Genomic DNA, 25,451 nt, shown 5'->3' with positions numbered 1-25,451 from the left:
AGTGTACGATACTTAAGGTAGTGCAGTTCCAATACAGCACCAGTGAGGTGAGATTGAATCCAATGCCATCAATAGGAGTTTGTACCTTCTCCCCGTGTCTGCGTGGGTCTACTCCGGGGGCTCCAGTTTCTTCCCACCATTCAAAACGTACTGGGGGTTGTCGGTTAATTGGGTCTAAATGGGTGGCACGGGCCCATGGGCCAAAAGAGCCTGTTACCGAGCTGGATGTCTAGATTTAAAATTTATAAAAGTGCTGGAGTTTCTTTGTTCCCTCAAGATTCCAGCATCTGCTTTTCTTGTGCCTCTCCATTACACAGAGTTCAAACCCAGGGAACCTGTACAATACGCTGCTCAGTCACAACTGGAAGTCCCTGGCCACATATTGCCACTGGATGTGAAAGTCCAAGGCAGAAACTTCTGGGGGTGGGGTGGGGGGGGGGGGGGGTTAGCACCAAGTCAAGGTGGAAAAGCTGGGGCAGTTCTGCTTGGACCACTGTGAGGAGATTGTGTAGAGTTCATAAGGACAGGGGTTGGAAAGGACAAAAGCATAAGGATTAAGGGTGAAGAGCACATGTAGAAGGGGATGTGAAAATGCTGCTGCTGGTCTGAAACTCACTATCTCACTAGAGTTGAGAATGCACGTGTTTGAGCAGCAAGAGGAGGGGCTTCAGTTAGAAGATGGGGGCTGGGACCAGCCAGTGATAAAACAAACATTTAAAGACTTTTAAAAGTCAGCAGGCAAGTGGAACCAGGATGTTCTCTGTGGCAAATAAAGGGAGCACTGGAGCAGGGTTAGAAGAGATCAGGAAATCATAGGTATGCAACTATTCGAATTAACAGACGATATAATTAAATGGATATTAAAAGTCAATCACCTCTGGTGCTGGAATTTTTAGATAGAGAGAACGAACGTGGTAAGTGGCTGTGATCATGCTTGATTTCTCAGCTGTGTGCAGGAGCTATCAGTCACGATTGGTGACAAATCACTCAGCAGGTCAACTCTAGACGCACATCTTTGCATGCCAAAGGTTATAACGTTCAGGTCTAGAATTTTAATATCTTGGGTTTCCTAAAAATGATCCACCTAAAATTAAATGTAGCACGGTTGGTGTAGCGGTTAGCGCACGCCTTTAACAGCACCACGACCGGGACCCGGGTTCAAATCCCGCACTGTCTGTAAGGAGTTTGTACATTCTTCCTACGGGTTTTTCACCCAGAAGCTCTGGTTTCCTCCCACCATTCAAAACTAATGGGGGGTGTAGGTTAATTCGGTGTAAATTGGGTGGCACAGACTCATGGGCCGAAATGGGCTGTTACCGTGCTGTATCTTTAAATTAAATTAACCAGATAAGAAAAAGACCAGCATGCTGCCGGAGCTGGTGTCATGGCAGCTTGGCCACCGGTGTGGACCCAGGAGAGTGGGGGAGAGGTGAAGATGCATCAAAGGATTTCTCCACCCAGTCCTAATGCTGACAGCTCTGCACAGGCCTTAAATGGTCTGTGAAAGGAGCAGAAGAGTGTTTTATTCTATAATCCTGTGACTATGGGGTCTGGGCCCAAGATGGCAGCATCTGTGTTGGCAAAGGCCTAGAGGTGTTGCAGACTCCAGGAAAGCAGAGGACTGGGGCAAGACACCAGGAAATGGGGAGAGCACCCCCTGATTGAGAAGGAGAAGCAGTGCAGATGACTTGACAGGGTGGTGATTATGGCAGGGGATCAGTGAGGTGCTCTGTGGGTGTTGGAGACTTGAAGTGAGGAATCCACGCAGGCAGCGGGTGGCTGGAGACTGACTCAGGACTAGCTGAATGGATATTAGGCATCAGAACCGGGATGCGAGTGGGTGCCGAGGGAGCTGAAGGATTCTGGATCGTGTCAGAGGTTTGGATCTGGAACTCTTGTCGAACAGGAGTCTGTGTGGCTGCAGAGACTCCAGGAGCAATGGAGGCGAATCCACAGCCACTCAGTGACTCTGGGGAACTCTCTTTTGCTTCTCTTTCTCTGTGTGTAAGGGGTGCCGGGCAATTTCTGCCGATGGTGAATCTTTGTCTGCCTTAATGCCATTTTGTGTAATATTAAACCTGTTTTATTACATGACAATGAAAGAATTTGAATCACGATGGATTCTAATCTGTTAACGATTCGGAACCAAGAGAAATAAGTCGCAGAAAACATGAGTAAACAAGAGGAATGAGATCAGTGAGGACAGATGTACCTCATCTGCGAAGGCAAGATTAGATGTTGGGAAATTAATGGATAAATGGAAGAGAACGAACATTAGATAAATGTGTGGACAAATTTGGTAAAGTCCTAGATTAGAGGGTGTTCTCAAAGTGGATGTTCTCACCATTAATAATTAGGCTAATTTCTACATGACCTTGCAGCATTTGCTGACCAAATTAAATGATCCAGGAAGGAATTGTGAGACCAACAGATGCTCTCGGTATATTGGAGATTAAGGAGCGGGAGTGAGTGAAGTTACAAGTGGAAATAAGTGCTGAAAAGTAAAATCCTATGCGTAATGAAGGATTCGTGACCTCTGAGAGCAGACATGCACACACTGTTAAAGGCAGAAGTGGTGAGCAATAAAGCAGGAGGATGGTGATGGATCTGCATTGCCATTTGCCAGTTCGCATTTGGAACACTATTCACCTTAAACACATCACTGTGGGTGAAGGCAGAGATTAAAGAATCTAGAGGTAAGGAGAGACTTGGAAAAGTAAAATCCTATTTATAAGTGCACAGACCTAAAGAGGGATTAATGATTGCATTAAAAGAGGGGGGATTTATGGTCAGTCAGAATCAGAATCAGGATTTATTGTCATGAACAAGTCATGAAATTCCGGGTTTTGCGGCAGCGTCACAGGGAAAACGTTCAGATTATAACCATCTACAACATTACTATAAAAAGTAAAATAAAACAATAATTGAGCACGAAAAGTGAGGCCGTGTCTGTGGTTCATTGATCATTCAGGAATCTGATAGCGGAGGGGAAGAAGCTGTCCTTGTGCTATTGGGTGCTCATCCAAGCTCCTGTACCTTTTCCCCTGATGGTAGTATAGTGAAGAGGGCATGGCCTGGGTGGTGGGAGTATTTGGAGGTCCCTCCTGCTTTTTTTAAGACACCTGTAGATGTCCTTGATGGAGTGAAATCTGATGTCTGTGATGTTGCAGGCCGAGTTAACAACCCTCTGGAATTTATTCTGGTCCTGAGAGATGGCGCCTCCGTACCAGGCAGTGATGCAACCAGCCAGAATGCTCTCCAAGGTCCACCTGTAGAAGTTTACAAGAGTCTTCAGTGACACTGAATCTCCTCAAACACCTAACAAAGTACAGCCGCTGGCAAACTTTCTTCATGATTGCATCAACATGGAGGCTCCAGGACAGATCCTCGGAGATGTTTACACCCAGGAATTTGATGTTCTTGGCCCTCTCCAATACTGAGTCGTTGATGAGGACTGGGTCCTCCTGAAGTCCACAATCATCTCCTTGGTTTTGTTGACATTAAGTACAAGGTTGTTGTCATTTAACCATTCAATGAGATGATCTATCTCCCTCCTGTACACTTCCTCATTTCTGACTGTGATTCTGCCAACAGCTGTGGTGTCATCAACAAGCATCGATGGTATTGGAGTTGTTCCTGGCCACACAGTCATGGTTGTAGAGTGAGTAGAGCAGTGGGGTGAGCACACATCCTTCGGGTGCGCCTGTGTTGATGATCAGTGAGGAGGAGACGCTGTTTCCAATTCATACTGGCTGTGGTCGTCCGATGAGGAAGTCAAGGATCCAGTTGCAGAGGGAGGTACAGAAGTCTAGAGTTTGTAGTTTCTTGACCAGCACTGAGGGAATAATGGTATTGAGGCCGAGTTGTAGTTGATAAAGAGCAGTCATATATACCAGTTGCTGTTTTTGAGGTGATCCAGAGCTGAGCGGAGAGCCAGTGATATTGTATCTGCTGTGGAGAGATTGTGACGATAGGCGAATGGCAGTGGCTCCAGATCTTTGCTTAGGTTCGTGTTAATTCTGGCCATGACCAGCCTTTTGAAGCATTTCATCACAGTAGAGGTTAGTGCTACAGGGCGGTCGTCGTTGAGGCAGCTCACGCTACTCTTCTTGGGTACCAGGATGATTGATCCCCTTTTGAATGGACTAGTAAGTCCGTTTATAAAAAAAAACATAAATGTGGGATTACCAGTAGAATCATGAAGGCAGATGTAAGATGTTCACTTAAAAGATCATTAGATTATGAAGTGATTCTCATGAGTTATAGAAGCTTAATCAATCACAGGATTTAGTAAAGAGAATTGGGGATGGGACAGGCTAATGAAGTTGGAATGAATAATGATATACCTATTGTCGCAGGATTTCCACCAGTTTAAATTTATACAAGCACATAAAAAGACATTTAGAGACTAATTTGCCAAATTTTACTCATTGACCTCTTAGGAATCTGCATTGAGTCCTTAGAATTCCATGAAAGTATCTGAAGAAACAATGGAGGCAGGTTTGATTACATGCTCAGAAGCTAAAGTGTTGAAATGGCTCTCAACGTTCTCAGAAAACTCCTTCTAGTTCCCTTCAATGCATTCTCTGAACTTGGCTGCTTTTAGACCAGCATTGCTCATCCTTTGTTGTACTGAGAGGGTGGAACAGGTTCACTGAACTGCCAACATCCAAGTCAAGTTTATTGTAATCCTATTGTACAAGTACAACCTGAGGAAACAGTGTTCTCTGGTCCTTGGTACAAAACATTCAGACACACAACCAGACCTAACACACATACATACAGACAAACAATACATACTGTATGCAGGACAAGTATTCATCTATACAAATGAATAAATATTGTTTTGTACATACGAGGGTCTCGGGTGGTCAGTGTGAAAGGTTCCTTTGGTCGTTCTCACTGCCTGTGGGAAGAAGCTGTTCCTCTGCCTGGAGGTGCTGGCTCTGATCTTCCTGGATCACTTCCCTGACAGGAACAGCTGAAAGATGCTGCATTGGGGTAGGGGTCCTTAATGATTTTGCACGCCCCCTTTAAACAACTATCTTAGTCAATCCTATCGATGGGGGAGGGAGACTCCAGTGATCCTCTCTGCCGCTCTTATGGTCCTGTAGATTGACCTCCGATCCAATTCTCTGCAGCAACCGTACCGCACTGTGATGCAGGCAGCCTGGACCTCTTGATAGAGCTCCTGTAGAAGGTTGACAAGGCTTCCCTAGGATGTAGTACATTAACTCGGTAGCTGAGGAACTCCCAGCTGTTTTGAATCAATGTATCTCTTAGCCAGGGGGGTGCATGTATTGAGAGAGAAGAGTTGATGTTCCCATGGCTGGGTAACCATCCATTCTATCCTTGACTAAAGATGAGTTATTCATTTTGGAGCTTTCAGATGAATGAGGGGCTTAATCATCATTGCATTTGGCTCAGATCTGATGACAATCTGATTTGAATTGTTCATTGACAAATGTACCAAGATTCAGTAACAAACTTTGTTTTGTGTGTTATCCAGCCAATCAACCTATAGGACAACAGTTGATACCTAAGTAACAACAACAGTGTAAGGGACCGAGTTCAAAAGAAAAGGACATTTAAACAGTGCCGGAGGATTATGTTTTGCTTGTGGGAGGTCAGCAGGACCCGTTGAGTTTCTCCAGTGTCATGTTTTCACTTCATTCTCAGTGTCTGCAGACTTTCATGTTTTTTTCTTATTTTTATCTCTGATGAGAGTGAGGTTGAGGGGGAATGGGTCCTTAAATATGTTGGCTACATTCCTGAGACGGGGGAAAGTGTAAACAGAGACAAGGGAGTGGGAAGGGGGGTGGGAGCGGGATGTCTGTAATGACCTGAGCTGCATTTGCAGCTATCTGCAGTTTCTTGAGGTCGGGCAGAGCTGTGACACATCCGGACAGAATTCAGACTATGGTGTGTCTGTAATAATTGATAAAGGAACTTTATTTTCTTTCCTTTTCCTCCCTTTGCCTTCTCAGACGATTAGATATGAACAACATTAAAGTTTCCCCAAGACTTCCAATTCGTTTTTTTGTGGATTGAGGCTCGAGGTCGAACCAACCTTGGGCATGTGACGCATCATCTCATTGATACCTGGAATGATTGGGTAACAAGCATGAATCTAATGGAGGGCTGGAGCCCTTTGCTGTATTCTGTTCTGTCAATAACCTGTCGGAAACACAGGAGATGGTAAGTCAACCCCTTTATCATAGCTCAGTGCCCAATTAATTCAGAAATAATACAGGTCTCAAGGAAGAGTTTCAGCTCGAAACATTGACCATTCCTTTTCTCCACCTGATGCTGTCTGACCCACAGTTCCTCCAGCAGGTTGTATTTGGCCATAAGTTATATTCCTCGTCGCCTTTTCAACCTCCTTTTGAAGGTCCTGATTCATTCTGTTTCCCCTGTCCCTACAGGTTTACACAGCCACTCCCTTCTGCAATATTCTTCTCCCTCATCCCTCCCCCCCCCCATTCCTTCAAACATCACTGTCAGTGGGTGCCTTGACCCATAATGCTAATGAGAACTTCCCTCAATTTGCCTAAGTTTGTTGCACCTCCCACAAACTTCTTAACCTCTCCTCTGTGAGAAAGTCTTGCCACTCCAGGTGTCATTCCTCATTACCGTGAGTGAAACAAACCTTACACAACGATTCTGCTTCATTTATCTGAAGAAATTACTTCCATAAAAATCAGGATCTCTTACAGAAAATGTTGCAATGTCAAAAAGAATCTTGGCAAGCAAATATTCTTTATTAAAGTTTCAAAACAAAATAACCGTCTCACAGATTAGATAAGTCTCAGGACTTCAGAGAAGGCTGATTAACATGTCCACATAGCAAACAATTTAAAGAAAGAATATTTCCTGGCACGAAATGATATTGATTGTTATTTGGAAAAAGCAGAAATAAGACAGTTCAGAAGATAGGATATGTGTTGTTTTAAGGGAAATCCATGCCCCAGCTCCCAGCATTCAGTGACACACAACCCATCTCCTGGGGTAATGAAGCAACCTGAGCCGCAGGAAGCTCGACCAAGACCACAGTAGGGTTTGGGCTGAGAAATGGGAAGTGGGTATCACTTATCATAGAATGTAGAACACTACAGCACATTATTGGCCCTCGATGTTGGCAAACCCATATATTCCTTAAAAAACGAAACCCTGCCTACCTCATACACCTCTGTCATCCATGTGCTTGTCTAAGAGTCTGTTAACCAACCCCCCCCCCCCACCGCCTAATGTTCCAGACTCCACCACCATTCCTGGCAATGCATTCCAAGCCCCCACAACTCTCTGTGTAAAAAAAGGTTCCCCCTGATGTCTCCCCTAAATTTTCCTCCCTTCACCCTGTACAGATATCCTCTGGTGCCTTATCAGGTCACCAATGACTAGTAACTCAAACTGAAATGGTCTCCTGAACACTGGCTACAAGAGCAGGTCAGAAAGTGGGAGAGGGATTCACCTCTACGCATCCTAAATCATTTTCACCACTGACTGAGTGCAAGCCCGGTGTGTCCTGAATGTTGATTACTTGCCTAAATCTGATCGCTCCAGCATGATGGTTCAGTCGATCACCCTACAACAGATCCCCCACTCCCTCATATGCCATCAGCAAAATGCACGAAAGTTACTCACTGAGGCTGCTCAGAAAGAGGTTCCCAAACCAAAGCCCCTAAAGAACACAGTGTCCAGGGAGCACACCATCCTGTCCCGAAAGTCCCGGAACCTCTTCCCCACACTGTGGCCATGACACGCCTCAGGGACAGCAGCAGCTCTGGCAGGTGGTTCAAGAGACTCTAAGGATAGATGAGAACTCCTGGCCTTGCTAACACTCACATCCTGTGAATGTATAAAAACCCTCCCTTCAATAATCACAAAAGGGCTGGAGTTGTGAAATGATCGGGTTTTTATTAACTAAAGACTGGAACAACCGTCAACCTCATGGACTGATCGAAGCAAAGAGAAGGGGGAGCATGCAAGGGACTTATGGGTAGGCTTGGGCTCGGGAGCTGTGTCCAGCTGGCAGCAGCCAACCACAGTGCTGATGTTTCCTGGGACTTTTCTCAGAGAGTAAGGAGATGAAAGGTTTGGTAAGAATCCTGCCATTTCTTAAATCTGCACGGGTAAGATTGGGTTTACAAGATGGACAGTGAGCAGGTAGGTGGGTCTAGTGGAGTTCACCTCAATCAGTGCAGACTAGAGGGGCTGAGATGGCCTGTTTCCGTGCTGTAATTGTTATATGACATAAGATGTGATATTTCACAAACGTGTCAGCATAAATTGGTGCATTTATGGCATGTGTTACCTGTTGATGCAAGGCTGACAAGCCCTTCTCACAGTGAATAACCAGTGCAGTTGGGAAGAAGTGGGACAGGCAGTTCAGCTGTGTCTTGTCCTTATCTCCTCGAACTTCATAGATTTCCTATTTGTCTGCTTAATGTTGTGTGAGAGGATTTCAGCTTTGATTATCGGGTAGACTGTCAGCTACTAACAATATGTCAGTTGCCAACCATTTGATAGGGAAGAATTTGATGAACAGCTGAAACTCCAGCTGTTTCTGCACTGAAGCAAAATAGTTTCTGTGACATTGGCCTCTACACTTCCCTAATCCAAGGAGAAGCAACTGGATGTTTGCAAAGTATTCCAAAAATCATTTCTTCTACACTTGTGTTAACATTTTAATCAGCCCTTGTGCAGAATCACTCTTAAATATGTTGACCAATTTCAGAATGAACAAGGCACAAAGATCCAACCCTCAAGCAGTTTAGGGTTAAGGAACCGCAGCAAATTGAACCTATCTCCTGGGTCAGTAGTTGTGGAATTTCATTGCAATCCTTGAAACTGGGCTGGTTGTTTAAGGTCAAAGCATGGAAATGCTGGAGGAGCTTGGCAGGTCTTGCAGTGTCCAAAGGAGGTAAAGATATTTTAATCACATTTCAGGCCTGAGGGAACAGAGAACACCACAGCACAGTATAGGCCCTTCGGCCCACGATGTTGTACCGACCTATAAATACCCACCCAAAATAAAAACAAAACCTTCCTGACCACTTTAACCCTCTATTTTTCTTTCTTTCATTCAAGTACCAGTCTAAAAGTTTCTTAAACTTTCCAATTGTTCCAGGCTCCATCATAACCCTTGGCAATACATTCCAGGCACCCACAACTCTTTGATGTCTCCCCTAGACTTTCCTCTGGTGTTTGCTACTCCCTCCCATCAGTTTATATTTTTACCTCCTGTGGACGCAACGAGACTGACTGAGTTCCACCAACATTCCTGTTTTGATTACAATCACAGCGTCTGCAGACTTTCACGTTTCACTGGTTGTTTAATGTCCGTTAGAGGAGGAAGGTGTAAAAGGATGAAGGAACGATTATTTTGGAATTGCAGAGGAACATTGGCATTCTCCAAGACAGGATATAAAATAGTTTCTGATATTTTCTGGGTGGAAATTTTTCCAGCAACAAATACAAAGAATATAATAGATAGAAGAGATTGATGGGCATCTGAATAGTCAGGGCATCAAGAGGATGGATCAGCTCATGAAGGAATGGCAGACCAGACTCAATGGGCCAAATGGCCTACTTCTGCTCCTATCTCTTAGGTCTTATAAGGTAAGTTGACATAATGATCTTCCCAGGGATGGGACTCTATCACGATGGAGCATAGATTGAAGGTGAGGGGTGAAAAGATTTAGAAGGGATGTGAAAGACAGAGGGTGGTGGGTACGTGGACCAACCTGCCAGTGGAAGTGTTGGAAGTGGGAGCAAATCTAACATTTAAGACATTTAGGCAGTTACATGGATAGGAGAGGTTTAGAGGGAGTGGGCCAATCTACCTTGGTCAGCATGGACAAGTTAGATTGAAGAGCTATTTTCAAGCTGTAGAACCCTGTGATTTAATGAAAAATACAACCCAGTGAAGCAAAGCATACCTCACGCCTTCTTTTCCATCCTATCTATGTGCCCGGCTACTTTCAATGAGCTATGGACCTGGAGCCTCAGATCCTTCTGCACATCCATACTTCTAAGAGCCTTAAATTTGACTTTCCAAAGTGCCAAACTTCCCACTTGTCCAGTTGCCATTTGTCTGCCCATATCTGGAACTGATCTCCATCCTGTTACATTCAACACTCTCCACGATTCCACCAATCTCTGTACTGCCTGCAGACCTACTAACCCACCCACCAACAGTAATTTTCATCCAGGTCATTTATGGGCAGAGCAGTTACCACCAACCTGTTACAGCATCAAAGGTCTCCTCACTTGCCTCTTTCTATACCCGGGAATATATCCTGTCAGGTCCAGGGAATATCCACATTAATGCTCTTCAAAAGACCTGTTCCTTGATCTCAAAATTCCCCGACACATGAACGTCCTCCACTTGATGCTAACACTCTCCACGTCCTTCTCCTTGGGAAGCACTGATACAAGTAGTTGAGTAGGGCCTCGCTCACCTCCTCTCAATCCAAACACTATTCTCTCCTTTGTCCTTGAGTGGGCCGATCCTCTCCCTAGTTGGTTGCTTGTTTATCAATGTAAGTATAAAAAGCCTCAGCCTTTCTTTAATCCTGCTCACCGGGGACATCATCTCCCAGACTCTTTCTGCCTTCCTCATGCCCTGCTGGAACTCTTTTCCACAAACTCAACGTTCCTCCAGAGTCTGGTGATTGTAGCTTCCTACAGCTTACAAATGCCTCATTTTACTTTGTGGTAATGGAAGGAGAATGTTTCTGAGATTGGGGTCTGGACATTGAACATTGGAATCTAGACTGGCATCCCATTTGTTAATGGATGGGATAATGGGTGTTCTCTAATTTGTGTAAGCAAGAATTTCAAACAAGATGTTGTATTAAGTAACTGACTTGGTTCAAACCCGCACCATAAAGTACGTGGACTGGAGAAGTTTGGTGTTGATGGCTCCTTCCAGCAGCCTGCGGCACCTGTAACTGTACTGTTCCCTTTCCCTTTCAAAACCTCTATTGAGAATGTTATTAGCAACTAATGACTGATTTATCAAGGCATAACCTTTTGTTGATTTTCATTAATGAAATAATAGAATTTGTAAGAGCCCTTCAGCAAAATTGACTACCTCTTGTACCTTCTCAATTTGCTGAATTTACAAAATATTTAAGAAAACATTGGTCACGTTGCAAAGTACAGTAAAACTCCCAGTATTCGGCACCTATGGTGATTGGTAGATGCTAGATAAGTGTATTTGCCAGTTGCTTGAGGTTGCATTATGGGTGAACTAACAGCGAGGTGCACCAATTTTAAATCTCCATATTTTTGACCTATTTATTTTCCACAGTTATTTTTGCCGGTTGCTTGAATTCTGGATAACAGGGGTTTGACTGTGTGCTGGCAGCTCAGAGCAGCAAAGAGCTATATGAACACCCAGTTGGGATGGGAAGAGGAAGGCGCGTTACTCTGAATGGGGCAACCGTCAGGACCAGGTGCTGAATTTCACTGCCAAGGTGGAACAGAAGGGAATTCTGGGAAGCTTCAGAGACCTTAAATTCTCAGCCAGGTACATGTGGAAGGTTCTCAGAAGCTAATATTATCCAAATTGTTGAACTAATTGAATTTAAATTCTCCAGCTGCTGCAGTGGGATTAGGAACCATGTCCTGAAATCGGTGTTTCAGGCCTTTGGGTCATGGTCCAGTGGTTTAATCAGTGAATTACCTCAGCTGCGATAATGAGGGAGGTTAATTAATAAACAGCAGGACTGTAATATTAATTGTCAATAGGTCGATCATTCTGAGCCACTGTGGAGTCATTGAGTCACAGCATTGAAAGAGACCATCCTATGTAGTCTGCCTGTGCTGGCCTGAATCTGGACAATGATATCATGAAGATGTAATATCCAGGCTGATTGAACTTGGAGAAGTTGGCCCCTTTGACTGAGTGGCTTCTTGGCTTTTTTATCCCCCCAAATGCACGTCCAGAAATATAAAAACATAAGACATAGAAACAAGACGCCAGCCTTACCAGAACAGTCCTGTTATCTCAGTTCCACTTTTTTGCGCTTTCCCAATATCCATCAATCCCCTTAATATCTGCAAATGATCAACCTCAGTTTTAACACAGTGAACAATTGATGCCTCCAGACCACCTTGCGAAGGTTCCTTGCCCTCGGAGTGAAGGCTTCTATTCTATTTCAGGTCTGTCTGGTTCCCCCTAATTTTGAGAATGTGGTTCTGAGTTGTAGACTCTTTGGCAGGGGCCACACCCTGCCCACGTTTACTCTGAACATTTCTACGAGGACACCAGTCGTTCTTCTGAACTTCAGAGAACAGAAGCCAAGTTCACTCAACCTCTCCTCAAATCCCCTTACAATCAGTTCACTGCACTTGCTCCGCGGCAAGCATTCGGTATCTTCTTGAGGTTAAAAGGATTGAACTTGCATTGAATTCATCAGGGATAGTCTCATCAAGCCCACCTACACATGCAAGAACCAAGGCATGGGCATCAACTATTCAAATTCAAACCATGCAATAATTAGCAATTAACAATTCACCATTTTAAATGCATGAAGATGAGCTGGTTGAACACAGAGCAAAGTCAATTTGAGCACACCCCGACTGAACCACATCTCTGGCGGTCAGGCTGCAGAAGAGGAATTGCTGGCACACCACGTTCTGTACTGTAGGTGGTGCTGTGAACTACACCTGCCCACGTGAAGCACAAACCAACACCTCGGCCATAGGGAGTAGAAACTGCCCTCTCACTGCATTCATTCCCATTATTACCAGGAACTGCAATGTACACCGCTCCCTTCACCTAATGACTGGTGCAGTCTCGAATGCTTATGAATGAGGGGTTTCATTTGCAGCTTATTAAAGTAATTGTTAAGTCAATCAATAACTGTTTCAACAATAAAATAGAAACACAATTTGCTTTGGTTGGATAAACTTTATTCCCAAGTTGCTTTTTCAATGTGAGTTTTCAAAATTAAAGATTCTTCATTTTTATGTTTGTCAGATAATACTGAATTTTTCAGGCTTATCCATTGAAGAGAATGTTTAGATTACAAAGTGTAACACTTTAGAACTGAAATCTTTAGATATTTTAGAACCCAATTCCATAGATGATTTACCAAAGATATTTTAGACAATTAACCACAATTAGTCATGTTTATATTGCATAATTGATGCAGAGAATATTCCAGGAAACTTCATATGTATATCATTAACAATGTGATGCTGAACTATGTGAGAAGGTTTGAAGGAGCATCTTCCAGAAAGAAAGGGGGTTGGTGAGGATTGGGGAGGGAATTCAAGAACCTTGTCCAGGGTTTAAGGCAGGTATGGAAGTGGATCCAGAGTAATCTGGAAGTTATTAGACTAGCAGTAAGAGGTCTGGACCCCTGACGCAGAGTAGGCCTGAATTTCCCTGTGATCATTTCAAATTCAAGGAATTAAACATTTGAACAAAGAAGCCACATTACCACTTGACTGTTCTAAACGCCCAATGTTCGTCACCTTCGTCTTCCTTGCTCTAGTTTGCATGTGATGAGATCCATTTGTGCAGTGGGTTTTCAATAAAAGTCTCAATTTATGGGCAATTAAATGTTGGTATTGTCTTTGAAATCCATCTATAAATAAGTAATAAATCAATAAAGAGATTGAGGAACAGGATAATATCTCAGAGGATTATAAATCCACAGGCTACAGATGTGTGGAAATGTCTGAGAAATGTAACCACCTTAATGCCTGAGGAAGTTATGGCTGAATCTTCTGGACTTTCTAAAGACCAGCAAATTTACATCCTTTGTACTTTTTTTTTCAAGTCTCTTCAATTGTCCCCGTGTCCTTTTGGAACAAAGCCATATTCTTTTGCCTCTTCATACTTGAAGCAAGCTGCCTGTGCTCCAAATGTCCTGCTAAATGAGAAGTAAAGCAGTCAATATGATTCAATTGACTGCTTCATGGGAAATATTGTTATGCCACTTGCAATCTCTGTAGACTACTAGGGTAGGAGTGACAGCTCATGAGAAATGATGCTCAGAAATTCACGGCACTTAGAGCATAATGTACCACTGGAAATCCATCTCAATAATAATAGACTTTCCAATACGATCTCAAGATATCGGGCAAGACTCACCTGATTGTATCAATTACTCTCCTGTTTGACTTAGCTTTGGCTGTTTTTGATGTGACAGTGGACTGTGGAGAGTGATGGCTAATTCTCGGAGTATGGATTACTGTTATACTTTTGTCAGTTGCTGTCATTGTCATCTGCATCCCTGAACACAGCAAAGGTCCTCCTTGTTGTAGTGGCAAGGTGGTGGGAAGCATTTTCAGGAAGTCTTTCACATTGGGCTCAGCTCAGTAACAATCGGCCAGGCTTCATGTCTCCCTGAAAGGCACCTTTTTAATTGGAGAAAGGTCATTCTCCCTGCAGAGATCCTTCCTGATATGCAGAGGGTTTCTGTACTGCCAGTTCTTGTTCCAGATTTCCAACATCTCTTGATTACTGCGCCATTAGAGTCTGGTTCCTGGGCTCCTTTCTGATTCCTTGATCTTCACAGATTCCAACTAAATTACATTTTAAATTTAGACATACAGCACAGTAACAGGCCCCTCCAGCCCACGAGCCTGTGCTGCCCAGTACTTTTTGAATGTGGGAGGAAACCGGAGCCCCCGGGGAGAACGTACAAACTTCTTACAGACAGCGGCGGATTCGAACCCTGTTTTCTGGTGCAGTAACAGTGTCGCACTAACCACCACACTGTTCTGCTCCTTCTTTTAAATGAATGAAGCAGAAATGGAGTAAATCCTTCACAGGCTCTGCTCCTGGGACAATGGGTTCAATTATTTTACTGTTAAATTTTAAATGTACACATACAGCATGGTAACAGGCCATTTTGGCCAACGAGCCCATGCCACTCAATTTACACCCAATTAACCTACGACCCCAGGTATGTTTTTGAACGATGGGAGGAAGCTGAAGCCTCCAGGGTCACGGAGAGAATGTACAAACCCCTTACAGACAGCGCGGGATTTGTGCCCTAGTCCTAATTGCTGGCGCTGTAAAGGAATTGCACTAACTCCTACGCCAACCGTTCCCACCCAGGATTCATAGAGGAGTTTCTGAGCTACACCACTCCATGATTCGCGACCAGCAAGTTTCACTGTGGCTCAACCTCTGCTTATTATCGGCACAAATTGGACATTCAAAAGGCATTTGGACAGGTATACAGATTGGAAGGGTTCAGGAGGAATATGGAGCAAATGCAGGCAAATGAGTCTTGCTCAGAATGCCATCTAGGTCAGAATGAACAAGTTGGGTTAAAGGGCCTGTTCCATGCTGTGTGACTCTAAACATGTTCACAGTTCCAAACACTAGTACCCTAGCCACAGGCAACACATGAAAAACATAATTTCAATCCCCACTAAAAGACACCAAAAAGCAAATGAATCCTAATGATTGAATTCAGGAGACATACTTTAAAGGAACTACATTTACAAAGAGGAAAGCCAGCCCGACCTTTGTATGACTTGATTCTCTGTTGGGAGCTCCCAATCCTCTACAATACATGAAGGAAGACAATAAGATTTTTGGACTCATTATGCACTGGTACATGATGGGAGAGGTAATGAGGACTATGGACTGTGTGCAGGTCAATGGAACTAAGCAAAATAATGGTTTGGCATGACTAGAATGGCTGAAGGGCCTGTTTCTGTGCTATAATGTCCTATAGAAATACCCCAACATTCGCCTGTCAAGCCTCTGAGGATCTGTATGTTTGAACAAGGTCACACATTATTCTTTTAAACTCTAAGGCTACAGGCCCAAACTGACCAGCCTCTGTTGAGAGACCAACCCTTGCTTCTCAGGAATTAGTCTTTGGACTGCCTCCGATGTTATTACAGTAAAACTCCAGTTATCCAGCATGCAAGCAACCAGCAAAAAAGTGATGAAAATAAATAGGTAAAAAATATGGAAGTTTAAAACTGGCACGCCTCACCGTTAGTTCGCCAATCCATGCAGCACGCCATCTCAAGCAACCAGAAAATTCACTTCCCTGGCATCTACCAAACCCCATAAATGCCGATACCAGGGGTTTTACTGTATATCTTTAGGGAGAATAACACAGTGCACAGTACTTACGGTGAGATTTCTACACAATTATTACACAATACAGGCAGACATGCCATTTGGACCTGGCTGCATTCACTTCAATCCCTTTGTTATGGACCATGGATTGACCTTTTGGACTGTGGACTGGAATTCTGTGTGACTTGTGCAGCTGGGTGGAACTGTGCAGACAGAAAGAGAGAATGGAACATTCAGAACTGCAGTTGGAGCGGCGGAGACCAACCAGGAGAGCTGTGTGAAAGGCACATGCCACATAAGGTAATGAAGGGTTAAAAACTACAATTTGAGAACTGAGGGTAGTCATCTAAGGAGGCCTTAAAAAAGGATTTGTAAGTTTACGGCAACACATCAGCCATTTCTCTTTCCAATGTTCAATATGACATCTTTTTGTTATTCATTTGGGGGGAACTGAATTTGGACACTGAGATTTGAGATCGAGTTCTGTGGACTTTGTTTGCGGATTGACTTACTTGACTGACTGACCTGGGGTTTTGTGGGGGGGAGGGGGGGGTGGGCGGCTTTTTCTAATTTTGAATATGGGGCACAGACTGTAATGGTCTGGGTTTTCTTTTACATACACTCTGTTTAGGAAAATATGATACCTGTATAATTGTTATTTCTACTTATAGTGGGGTTAATTGGATTAATATGTTATATTGTTAACAGTCATTTATAAATTTAGAAATAAAATTTAACCCCTTTGAATTGTGTCTTCTGTTGTTGCTGGGTTTGAGGTGTAACCCTCTGAATTCATTCACTTCAAGGGAAAGACTGAAAGAGATCCTATGGCACCCTCTTCACAATGGTGGTGGGCAGATGGGCTTAGCTGGCTGAAGCAGGGACAATTCTAATGTTTAAAAGTTATTGAGCCAGGTACACAGAGAGATTTATGGGCTGAATGCAGATACAGACAGAGAAGAGGTGGAATGTCTCACGAAATGGTGTTAGAATAACAACCTGAGTTGGGCTTTGAGTGGACAATGTAAGTAGACTGCTTAGTATAATACATCTGGCTCAACCAAGAGATGATCCAAGTGTGGCTGTGGCTTTGGATACAGAAAAAAAATTTGATAGACTGGAATTGGATTTCTTGTTTAAAGTTTTGGAAAGATTTGGATTAGGACATACTTTTATAAATGGGATTAAGGCATTATATCATGGTCCAAAGTGAAAGTTGTGACTAATAGGCAGATCTCTCCCTCATTCCTGTTAACTAGATCTAGTAGACAGGGTTGTCTATCATCTCCGGCTCTTTTCACATTGGCAGAAGCTATCCGCTGTGATCCAGGCAGTAAAGGATTCAGGGTAAACCAGGATTAACATAAGATCAATCTTTTTGCAGGCATGTACTGATATATTTGACAGAACCAGCGTGATCGTTGGAAAAACTGTGCTCTAAATTGTAAGATTTTGGGAAGGTATCAGGATACAAGATAAATTGGGACGAACAAAATAATGTCACTTATGAGAGGGGATTACAGTTATTATCAAAGAAATAGTCAATTTAAATGGCCTCTGAATGGGATAAAATATTTAGGGGTTAAAATAAATAATAATTTGCAAGATTTATATAAATTAAATGATGTCCCCCATTGAGGAAAATTGAAGAGGATTTAAACAGGTGGACGGCTCAGCCGATTACGTTTGTTAGTAAAGTCAACTCTATTAAAATGAATGTGTTGCTGAGATTCAAACACAGCCCATATCATTGCCCCAGATATTTTTTCAGGATCTAAATAAACATATTAGAAAGTTATTTTAGAATGGTAAGGTGGCAAGAGTCTCCATTGAGAAATTAACATGCCCTGGGAGGATTATGGATCCAAGATTTTTTTTAAATTATTGGGCAGACAGTCAAAGTTTATCACCTCTCTCTTTGAGGGAGGAGCTAGACCATCCTGGGCACAAATTGAGCTGCACAAGTTGGGTGAGAGAACAGCAGGCGATTTTATTTATCAATGGGACTAAATTGGTTTTGGGAATAATAAAAGCCCCACTATTAAAACATAATTAATGTTTGGTATAAAATAAATTAGCAGATTGGAATTAAGGTGGGGTTGTCACCAAAAACACCAGGACTCAAAATAGATTAAAACCATCCATATTGGATAACAAGATCCTGGACACCTGGTCTCAGAAAGGTCAGGTGTATCAAGAACTGTTATGAGCAGGGGCAATTTACATCTTTCAATCAGTTAAAAAATATGCTTGGTTTTGTTAAATAATTCTTTTCTCTGCTCTCTTCAACTGAGATCTTATTTAAGGGACAAATTGGGTCCATCAATGACTTTACCGAAGTGCAGCGATTTGGAGACTCTGATTCCATCGACAGGGGATTGTAAATAAATTTATTCCAACAGAGTATTTCCAATTTCGAGCAAGAACTCCTAAAAGGTCTCCATGTCACTTGTTGGCAGAATTAATGTCACCAAAATGAATGTCTGCCTAAATTTGTATATTTATTCCAGGTCATTTTGATTTTTATACCAAAGAAATGTTTTGACTTGGTTGAATCTATTATCTCTTTTGGAACAAGGTTGAATAAATCTAATTTACAAAAATCAAAAATAGATGGGGCTTTGCTTTCCCTCACCTGAGACATTGTTATTGGGCTATTAATATTAAATATTATTTTCTGGATTCATTACCTAGATAAATCAGGCTGCCCAGAATGGACATCTATGGAGCTGAAATGTTTTAACAGATTTGCTCTGGCTACACAACTTGATGCTTCCCTTCCATTTTCTTTGGTAAAGGCAAATAAATTAATAGGCAGTTTGGTCGTCAAAACTTTGTTATGAATTTGGTTTCAATTTGGGTGCTATTTTGAACTGAAAAATATTTCTTTATTTGCTCCGACTATTCATTTCTTTTTCCCTCCATCTTGCCTTGATCATGTTTTTCATAAATGGAGATTAAAGGGGACCACTTCATTTTTTAGACTCATTTGTAGATGGCTGTTCTATGACCTTTGAGCATTTGTCACATAAATTTAATCACCCAGATTTCCATTTTTTTAGTTATTTACAGGTTAGAGATTTTCTGAGAAACAAAGTCACTACTTTTCCATTCTCCCATGATAGTAATTGTATTTTTTTTTTCTGTTAAATCTTTGTCAAAAGGATTTAACAGGATTCATTTGTGGATTAATTTCTAAAATATGTTGCATTTCTATGAATAAAATTAAGAGTGCTCGGGAGAGCAACTTACAAACTATTCTTTCTAAGGCTATATGGACCAAATGTTTAAAAATGGCCCATTCCTCTTCCATTTGTGCACGTTATTCACTTATTCAACTCAAGGTAGTACATAGAGCACATTTATCCAAAGATAAATTAGCTGAGGTTTTTCCTATGATCAACCCTGTATGTGACAGATGTCATAATGGGGTTGCTTCTTTACTTCATATGCTTCGGTCCTGTTCAGCATTAGATCACCATTGGAAGGAAATTTTAATGTATTTTCCCGTATTTTCTTGGTTTCTATTCAACGTCATCCATTCCAGCTTTATTTGATGTGGTTTCAGAGAAAAGTTGATTATTGGGGTGGGATTGTCACGTGATGGCTTTTGCTACTTTCATGGCTAGAAGGTGTATTTTGCTAAGATGGAAGGACTTGATCCTTCCCATTGATGCTCAATGGACGACCCAAAGCTTATCATACTCAAACTCGAGATTAGATGTAATGTTTGAAAACTGACAATAAGTTTGATAAAATGTGGCACTTTTATGGAATATTTTAATGTTTAATGAATAATACAGTGTTTTATATGTTACATACGAAGCGTTTGGAGTCTCTTCCTGAACTTACTTCATTACATTTAAGGGAATTCACCTGTACAGCATATTTTTCTTGTTCTTAAATTCAATAAAAAAACTTTTAAAAATCTCCTAAAAGGTGGGGGGTTTACATTAGTCAAGACAGAGGTGGAAATCAGACTTGGACATAATAATTGGAGAAGAGTGCTGGTCCGATCTATGTCGAGACAGTATGACAAATCCAGTTCACGTTAGATATAGTCTGGTACAGTATAATTACACATCAACAACTGGAGAGGAGAGAGTGGAGAGAACCAAGGTCCTTTGAGTTCACTTAACTAGTGACCTATCATGGACGCACAACATCTCCTCACTTGTCAAGAAGGCGCAACAGCGACTGCACTTCCTGAAAAGACTGAAGCTGGAAAGGCTACTGGCCACCATCATGTCAACCTTCTACAGGAGTTTTATCGAGAGTGTTCTGGCTGGCTGCAACACAATGTGGGTACAGTTGCTGCAGAGATAAGGATTGAAGGTCAATCCACAGAACCATGAGTGGCAGAGAGGATCACTGGAGTCTCCCTCCTCCCATCGACGTGATCTACCAGGACCATTGTCTGAAGGTGGTGCACAAAATCACTGAGGACCCCTTCCACCCCGCCCACAGCATCTTTCAGCCTGTCCCATCGGGGAAGAGATCCAGGAGGATCAGAGCCAGAACCACCAGGCTGAAGAACAGCTTCTTCCCACGAGCACTGAGAACGCTGAACGACCAAAGGAACCTCCCACACTGACACTCCGAGACTCTCATGTTCATGAAACAAAATTTATTTATTTATGTATTTGTATATATTAATACTTGCCCTACATACTGTATGTATCTTTTGTCTATCTGTGTGTTATGTCTGGGTGTGTGTCTGCGTGTTTTGCCCTGAGGATCGGAGAATGCTGTTTTTTGGGTTGTACTTGTACGATCAGATGACAATAAACTTTACAAAGGGACAAGGCCAGAAAGGCTCCTTGGTTGGTGTGGAGGAGATGGGCTGAAAGGCCTGTTCTGTAGAACTCTGTGACTGTCTGTTACCCAAACAACCTCATCTGTTATTTTTATCCCTGGCATACTTAGAAGCCTTACATTTCATTCCTTCCCTTGAGTCATGAATGTACATTTAATGTTAAACAGTTCAACACAGGAAATGGCTGTCCAACCAATATCTCAGCTGACCGTGATGCTAAATTAAACTAATCCCTTCTGCCTGCATGTGATCCATATCCCTCTCTCCCTGCACATTTATATGCCTGTCAAAATGCCTCTTCATTGCTTTCACCACAACCTCCAAGCACCTTCCTCTCTCTGTAAGGACATTGTGACCATGGAAAAGTGGGATCAGGGCAACTGGAATCCATCAATGCCGGCCGACTATTGCTGGACACTGACACGAGAGGCATCAGATGCTGAGTACAAATGAAAATCAGCGGCAAAAGCATTTTTAGGTCAGTTGAACTAACGCAATGTGTCCGCATCATTATGCGATTAACCATGCTAAATTCAATAAAAGTTCATTTAATGTTTCTCCAACTTCCTACGTGATCCAGCAAATATGAAATTATCTTTGTGTCCAGCTTGAAATTATCTATCATAATCTCCAATTTTTTTCAGGAAGCAAATTATTTGAAAAAAATTGTTGTCCAGTGATTAATTATGATTGGTTATTTTGAAAGAACTTCAGCCAATCAGAACAAGCCAATCAGGGTTCTTGGAGGATAGTTCTGAGGAAGCTGCTGGAACCTATGGAAACCTGATACTTTAGTGAATGGAGAACATCAATAGATGTTAATACTGCCATTAGGTTATGACCCCCACAGCAGAATATTAGTTCAAATGGAAGCTCATGGAATTGAAGGCAAATTATGGCACAGATGGGAAGTTGGTCAGCCCAATGATGCGCAGATTGGTGGATTCATTGGTCACTGACAATTGTCTCGAAACCACAGGTGAGTGGTAGAAGCAGGGCAGTTGATGAGAATGTGGGGGAAAGGTATTGTGTACAGCTTGTTAAACTACATTAAGTATGTGAGTGCTGGAGAAAGTGGAGAGATTAATCAGAATGTTGTCTGGATCGTAGGACTTTAGTTGTGGGGAGAGATTGGGTAGACTGGGCTGATTTTCTCTGGAACAAAGGAGGCTGAGGAGTGACCTGATATAAGAATTTTAGATTATAGGGAGGCACGTTCAGCATAGCGGTTAGTGCAACGTTGTTACAGCGCCAGCGATTGGGACTGGGGTTAGAATCCCACGCTATCTGTAAGGAGTTTGTACGTTCTCCCCGTGTCTGTGTGGTTTCCCTTCAGGGGCTCCAGTTTCCTCCCACCATTTGAAATGTACTGAGGGTGTAGGTTAATTGGGTGTAAATTGTGCGGCATGGACTGTATGTCTAAATTTTTTTTTTAATTACGAGAGGTACAGGTAGAGTAGATGATCAGTATCTTTTCCCAAACAAAGACAAGGGCATAGCGTTAAGTAAATAGTGAAAGGAGTCAGCAGGCTGGGCAGTAGAAATGGCCAGACAACATTTTGGTTGGGACTCTTTATCAAGACTGATATTTCTGCACAGATGCTGCCTTACCCACTGCGGACCTCTAGCTTCTCAACATTTTAACATCAGCAATTCTTGTGTTTTTTGGACACATTAAAAAGGTGAGAGGAAAGTGCTTTAAAGGAAAGCTGAGGGGAAGTTTATTGCACAGAGAATGGTTGAAATCTGGAACTAGCTGGCAGATGAGGTAATGGAATCAGATACAATCTTTATATTCATGAGACATTTAAAAGCCAGGGAGGGACGAGTATGGGATGTGCATAAATGGGCGAAAGGTCAGAATTTCTATTTGACTCTAAATTGAGTGGTATGGATGCCAAGGACCTGTTTCATTTGGTTTGGGACATTGAAGCAGAGTCTAGATATCAGTGCTGGGATTTTCTGTGTGGTTTGAAAACACACAGACAGATGGGATTCAATGAAAGGTGATCAATGCCACTTAAATGTTTCTTTTTGGCTTGTCTTCACGGACGAAGATTTATGGAGGGGTAATGTCCACGTCAGCTGCAGGCTCGTTGGTGACTGACAAGTTGCAGCGGTTGCAAGGGAAAATTGGTGGGTTGGGGTTGGGTGTTGGGTTTTTCCTCCTTTGTCTTTTGTCAGTGAGGTGGGCTCTGCGGTCTTCTTCAAAGGAGGTTGCTGCCCGCTGAACTGTGAGGCGCCAAGAAGCACGGTTGGAGGCGAGATCAGCCCACTGGCAGTGGTCCATGTGGCAGGCACCAAGAGATTTCTTTAGGCAGTCCTTGTACCTCTTCTTTGGTGCACCTCTGTCTCGGTGGCCAGTGGAGAGCTCGCCATAGAACACGATCTTGGGAAGGCGATGGTCCTCCATTCTGGAGACGTGACCCACTCAGCGCAGTTGGGTCTTCAGCAGCATTGATTCGATGCTTGCGGACTCTGCCAGCTCGAGTACTTCGATGTTGGTGATGAAGTCATTCCAATGAATGTTGAGGATGGAGTGGAGACAGCGCTGATGGAAGCGTTCTAGGAGCTGTAGGTGATGCCGGTAGAGGATCCATGATTCGGAGCCGAACGGGAGCATGGGTATGACAAAGTCTCTGTACATGCTGATCTTTGTGTGTTTCTTCAGGTGGTTGTTTTTCCAGACTCTTTTGTGTAGTCTTCCAAAGGTGCTATTTGCCTTGGCGAGTCTGTTGTCTATCTTGTTGTCGATCCTTACATCCGATCAAATGGTGCAGCCGAGATAGGTAAACTGGTTGACCGTTTTGAGTTCTGTGTGCCCGATGGAGAAGTTGGGGGGCTGGTAGTCATGGTGGGGAGCTGGCTGATGGAGGACCTCAGTTTTCTTCAGGCTGACTTCCAGGCCAAACATTTTGGCAGTTTCCGCAAAACAGGACGTCGTGCGCTGGAGAGCTGGCTCTGAATGGGCAACTAAAGCGGCATCGTCTGCAAAGAGTAGTTCACGGACAAGTTGCTCTTGCATCTTGGTGTGAGCTTGCAGGCGCCTCAGCTTGAAGAGACTGCCATCCGTGCGGTACCGGATGTTTACCTGGACAGCAACACTCCTGCTGGTGTGTGGAGAACAGTGCCCCCCCCCCCCACCCCTGCGCAGGGTTCTACGGGCCAGACCGACACCTCCATACAGGCTGTAAATGGCTGCTGGTGACTGCAGCCAGGGGACTCGCACCAGGCTGCAGACTGCTGGAGATCATCTCGAGACTGGCTGAATGAGTACCAGGTACCGGAATCGGGATGCGAGGGAGTGCCAAAGGTGCTGATGGCTTCCTGATCGTGTTGGAGGTTCGGATCTGGAGCTCAGGTTGCCGATGATTTGGGTCTGTGTGGCTGCGGAGGCTACGGGAGCGCTGGATTTTGGGGGACTCTCTTTTGCTTCTCTCTCTCACTGGGTGGAAGGGATGCTGGGCATTTTCTACTGATGGCTAATTTTTGCCTGCCTTATGGGAGACAAAAGGAAATTTTGTCCAATATTACGTCTGTTTAATTCCATGACACTAAAAGAATGTTAAATATTGGAAGGCTGATTGTGGAGGATAGAGGATCAGAGGGCCCTGTGTTCAGGGCAGAGTGGGTGAGGCTGGGTGGATGTGCCCTGATGTCGCCCCTGCTCCAGCTCGACAGCATGGAGCGGGTTAATAGGGGCGGGGCCTGGATGGCTGCCCATCAACTGCGCATGCAAATCAGCGTGGGATATGTTCATATGGAGCGGTATGCTAATATGCGCAATATGCTAATTAGGACGTGACATGCTAATAAGCTGGTGCCGAGCGGCAAGCGCTGAGACCGGCGGAGTGAAGAAGGAGGCGAGCGGAGCGAAGCAAAGGAGGAGGCGAACGGAGCGAGCGCCGGGACCAAGTTAGTGACAGCCCGGGACGGGGGCAGAGACAGGGAAGGGACGCAGGAAAGGGGCGGGACGGGGGCAACTGGGAGAGGAGGGAGCGATGGGGAGAAGGGTCGCTGGTCAAGAACCCACTGGGAGCAAATAAACCAACCCCGCGACCCCCCACCCCCGCCCCGGCCCCGCGACCCCCCCCGCCCCGGCCCCGCGACCCCCCCCCACCCCCGGCCCGGCCCCGCGACCCCCCCCCACCCCCGGCCCGGCCCCGCGACCCCCCCCGGCCCGGCCCCGCGACCCCCCCCGGCCCGGCCCCCGCGACCCCCCCCGGCCCGGCCCCGCGACCCCCCCCGGCCCGGCCCCGCGACCCCCCCCGGCCCGGCCCCGCGACCCCCCCCGGCCCGGCCCCGCGACCCCCCCCGGCCCGGCCCCGCGACCCCCCCCCGGCCCGGCCCCGCGACCCCCCCCGGCCCGGCCCCGCGACCCCCCCCGGCCCGGCCCCGCGACCCCCCCCGGCCCGGCCCCGCGACCCCCCCCCGGCCCGGCCCCGCGACCCCCCCCCGGCCCGGCCCCGCGACCCCCCCCCGGCCCGGCCCCGCGACCCCCCCCCACCCCCGGCCCGGCCCCGCGACCCCCCCCCACCCCCGGCCCGGCCCCGCGACCCCCCCCCC

The 25,451-nt window shown here is 44.5% G+C and overlaps 1 protein-coding gene across 8 annotated transcripts in view; it reads left to right on the top strand.

Moving 5' to 3' along the window:
• Nucleotides 1-16,173: 16,173 nt before the first annotated feature.
• plxna2 (plexin A2) overlaps nt 16,174-25,451 on the top strand; it is a 374,997-nt gene continuing 365,719 nt past the window's right edge. For 4 of the 8 annotated variants that reach the window (XM_069942308.1, XM_069942303.1, XM_069942309.1 and 1 more), the window contains exon 1: nt 24,716-24,800. The gene's annotated coding sequence lies outside the window, so the exon portion shown is untranslated. Of the gene's footprint in view, nt 16,370-24,715; nt 24,801-25,451 lie in introns of those variants that run through there. The other 4 variants (XM_069942307.1, XM_069942304.1, XM_069942305.1 and 1 more) reach the window with 3 other exon arrangements.

This window comes from Narcine bancroftii, chromosome 5, assembly GCF_036971445.1.
Source record: "Narcine bancroftii isolate sNarBan1 chromosome 5, sNarBan1.hap1, whole genome shotgun sequence".
In the NCBI taxonomy this organism is placed as follows: Eukaryota; Metazoa; Chordata; class Chondrichthyes; order Torpediniformes; family Narcinidae; genus Narcine; species Narcine bancroftii.
The sequence above is the reverse complement of the archived record's forward strand: the minus strand, read 5'-3'. Positions and strand labels throughout refer to the sequence as shown.